This window comes from Pseudophryne corroboree, chromosome 3 (genome assembly GCF_028390025.1).
Source record: "Pseudophryne corroboree isolate aPseCor3 chromosome 3, aPseCor3.hap2, whole genome shotgun sequence".
NCBI lineage: Eukaryota > Metazoa > Chordata > Amphibia > Anura > Myobatrachidae > Pseudophryne > Pseudophryne corroboree.
The window spans coordinates 579,984,605-579,988,948 of NC_086446.1; the positions used below are offsets into that span (position 1 = coordinate 579,984,605).

General features: G+C 47.4%; 1 long non-coding RNA gene across 1 annotated transcript; it reads right to left on the reverse strand.

Moving 5' to 3' along the window:
* Positions 1–2,622: 2,622 nt before the first annotated feature.
* On the reverse strand, positions 2,623–3,837 carry LOC135058040 (uncharacterized). The gene is made up of 4 exons (XR_010244556.1): positions 3,752–3,837; positions 3,476–3,668; positions 3,054–3,186; positions 2,623–2,764 (listed from the first exon to the last, which is right to left on the reverse strand). It is a non-coding gene; the product is annotated as an uncharacterized LOC135058040 (long non-coding RNA).
* Between the last annotated feature and the right edge of the window lie 507 nt (positions 3,838–4,344).

The following is a 4,344-nucleotide window of genomic DNA, read 5'->3' on the forward strand; positions in this document are numbered from 1 at the left end:
ACGCAGACCATCACCTGCGCGCCAGACATCAGTGCACAGAACGTCACCTGTGCGCCAGACACCGTCGGCGACCACACCACCAGCTGGGCGCCAAAGTACATCTCCTGCGCGCAGGCCATCACCAGCTCGTCATCTCTCCAGGAGCTCTGGGACTGTGACCGAAGAGCCTCAACAAGACACTACCCTTGTGGACCCATCACCCGAACTGTTTGAGTCTACAGGGTTAACGGACGAGACTTTTCTTGGGTTTGAAGACAGCCGTGCAGAAGTATCCAGCCAGACCCTTGAAAAGTCTCCAGAATTGAGGACAAGTGAAGCTCCTGGAGCAGCGGCACCACCGGATGGAGAAGGTTTTTATTTATTTTTGGGGGGGATGGGAGGGGGGGGGGGGGGGGCAACCTTTTTGTATAGTTTATTAACTTTAATTTTTAGTTTTCTTTTGCAAACAGAGGTGCCACGGACCAGCAGCGGACTTGCGTCGGGGATTGGTTCCTTCTTCAGGCCGGATCTCCTACAGGATTCGTCGGACGACGAGGTGGAAGTGCAGCAGCCCGCTGTTTCTACATCCCTGTGTGAGTAAATATCAAATTGTGAGCCTTCAAACAAATGTATGAATGTGTATACTAATTTCTAATTTTCTTTTCAGCTGCACAAATGCAATTGGTGGCAGACGTACAGGAAGGGCAGGATCCCTCAAATGTTCAGAGAGTACACACCCTGGCAGCAGAGATGACTCCCCGCCAGGATACCTACACGAATGTCGTTGAAACCAGACTGGACGCCATTGAGAAGATAATGGAGAAGATGGCAAACGGTCTGGTTGAAATGCAAAAGGCTCATGCCGACAGCACGGCAGAAATGCAAAAGACCAGACGAGAAGATCACAAGGAGACTATGGACATCCTTCATGTTCTGGCCACATCCATCAACCGGCTGGTGGAGAACACATCATGCCTGGCACACAGCGTTGACAACATGTCGGAGAGCCAACGACATTCGGCATCCAGCCAACAGATCATCGCAACCACACTGCAGATGATGTACGATAAGCTCCCAGAGCCAGCTCATCAACACGCTGGTGAACCACCACTTCCGCCATCACAAGCCACACGGATGCCTCCTTCCCTTCCTCCACCACAATCCTGGTATAGACGGTCACAGCTTTACCAAGGATATACAGGGATGTACCCCACCCACCAGATGCCTCCACCACCAACACCGGCCGCATCATCTACACCCGCACGGCCACCGAGGCCAAGTCAACACATTCACCAGCCGCCCAGGGCATCGACGCCCCATCAGGAGGAAGAAGAGGATACGGACGGACAACCACCATAAGCCCGTTCGTATTGCTTTATTATTTACTCTTATGTTTTTCATGTTTCCCTTTCTCCCCCTCTCATTAGTTTTTTTTTTTTCTTAAAAATGTTATGTTTGTGTTGGGCTCCCCCACTCTCGACCGGATACTACCAAGGAGCTTTATGTCTAGGCATACATGCGCGGGCATGTATGGTAACGGATGAAAGCTCCTTGTGGCTACATGTATGATGGGCCAAAGAGCTAATCTGATACCACTTTTTTTTTTTTTTACCAAAAAACTCCTTTTTGTATTGGTGTACAATAGGCTTTCACTGTTGTGTGAATTTACTATTCACTAGTGTTTATTTTTGGCTTATTCATAGGATTGGGTGGAAAATTGAAGTGGACGGCGTAATTCGTGTTGTGCGTACCAAGGTGAGTAAAGCCATGTTTCAATGTATATATTCAAGAAACTTTGGACCGCCTGCCCTTGTGGAACCACACAGCCCAGCAATGGGTCATGCTGGGCTGTGTGGTTCCACAAGTGCAGGCGTGTCAAAGTGCTGACCACTGACACCACTCTGCCACTTTGGAACGCCTGCCCTTGTGGAACCACACAGCCCAGCAATGGGTCATGCTGGGCTGTGTGGTTCCACAAGTGCAGGCGTGTCAAAGTGCTGACCACTGACACCACTCTGCCACTTTGGAACGCCTGCCCTTGTGGAACCACACAGCCCAGCAATGGGTCATGCTGGGCTGTGTGGTTCCACAAGTGCAGGCGTGTCAAAGTGCTGACCACTGACACCACTATTCCACTTTGGACCGCCTGCCCTTGTGGAACCACACAGCACAGCAATGGGTCATGCTGAGCTGTGTGGTTCCACAAGTCCAGGTGTGTCAAAGTGCTGACCACTGACACCACCATTCCACTTTGGACCGCCTGCCCTTGTGTAACCACACAGCACAGCAATGGGTCATGCTGGACTGTGTGGTTCCACAAGTGCAGGTGTGTCAAAGTGCTGACCACTGACACCACTATTCCACTTTGGACCGCCTGCCCTTGTGGAACCACACAGCCCAGCAATGGGTCATGCTGGATTGTGTGGTTCCACAAATGTTCTTGGGAAAGGAATGAACATGACATCATTAGTGTCTTTACCTTAATATGGATTTTTTCCCCCACAGATATCTACACAAGAAAAGAATGTAAAGAAGAACAAACACTACTTTTTTTGTTTTATTGCATTTTATTTTTTATTCCAAAATAAAATACAAATATATTTCTTCAATAAATTTTTAAAATGAGAAGTTTTGTGTTGTTTTTCTTTAAATTATTAGTAAATAAAATGTAATATATGAGATGCAGTGGTATTGTGTTAGGTCGCCCATGGTACAGCAGGGGAACTGTCGTGTCCCTTTTCATCCATGATGATTCAAGCAACTTGGGAAGGATACTCCGCAAGACCTGTGGAAGAGAATAGTATGAGGTTCCAGGTATTGGTAATAGTGTCACCCTTCTATGGAAAAGAAAAGGTACAAGCAACACTTTGAAACAAGCAGGTTACAGCGGCCTTTGTCCCAAATGCAGCCCTCCGGCACTTGAGTAACTACACATCCAAACATTCCCTGACACAGTGTAGGCATTGGTGTATCAGGGCATGATTGGATGTGCAGTTTTGCAAATGCCGGAGGGCTGCACTTTGGACATGCCGGGGTGACTTGGGCAGGAGGGAGTTTTGGGCAATACATCTCACCTGAGGGGGGTTGTCTGCTACATGGCGGAGGTTCCGGTCCACATCACAAGTAGGTCACCCATGCCATGGTACATCAGTGGAACGGTCGTGTCTCTTCACATCCACACCACTTGGGAAGGATACTCCGCAAGACCTGTGGAAGAGAATAGTATGAGGTTCCAGCTATTGGTAATAGTGTCACCCTTCGATGGAAAAGAAAAGGTACAAGCAACACTTTGACACCAGCAGGTTACAGCGGCCTTTGTCCCAAATGCAGCCCTCCGGCACTTGAGTAACTACACATCCAAACATTCCCTGACACAGTGTAGGCATTGGTGTATCAGGGCATGATTGGATGTGCAGTTTTGCAAATGTCGGAGGGCTGCACTTTGGACATGCCGGGGTGACTTGTACAGGAGGGAGTTTTGGGCAATACATCTCACCTGTGGGGGGTTCTCTGCTACATTGCGGAGTTTCCGGTCCACATCACAAGTAGGTTGCCCATGGTAGAGTTGGATAAACGGGTCCAATATTTGCGGCAACCCAACAACAGGAAAAAACAGGGGGTAACAGGTCGTCAACAGGACGAAACTTTGAAAACAGGCCTGGGAAGGTGCGTCAACAGGACGTAAAACTCTGAAATACATAAATAAAGATTTTTTTTTAGAATATTACAATCTCAGTTTACACGATAATACAAATGTTACAAGTATACTCACAGGCAGTGAAAAAAAAGCTTTGGATCAATGTCCGTCGGGAATCATCTCCTTCGTCCATACCCACCGGTAGAGCAGAAGAACGGTTCCCACGTCGGAAAGCACTACGACGAAGAGTCACAGGCAAACGGTTTGCGACACATATGTTGTGTAAAATACAACATGCATTTACCATGCCGCAAACCTTCGCCGGTGAGTACAAAAGAGCACCACCGGAAGTGTCAAAACATCTAAACCGGCTTTTAAGTACACCAAAGGCACGCTCAATTATTTGCCTCGATGCTTTGTGTGTCTCTTGGTAACGTTTTTCTGCTCTACCAACAGGATTAGACAATGGGGTCAAGAGCCACGATTTGTTGGGATAACCCGCATCGCCTATGGAAATGAAAAAAATGGTGGGTAATATAAAAAATAAAAATAAAAAATAAAATAAAATAAAAACAATTAAAATAAATACCTAACAGCCAGCCACCCGGCATGTTTCCTGTTTTGAAATTGTCAAACAGCGATGACTGACTTAGGATGAAGGAGTCGTGAGACGATCCAGGAAATCCCACAAAAATATAAAAAAATTTCATGTTGACATCACAGACCAC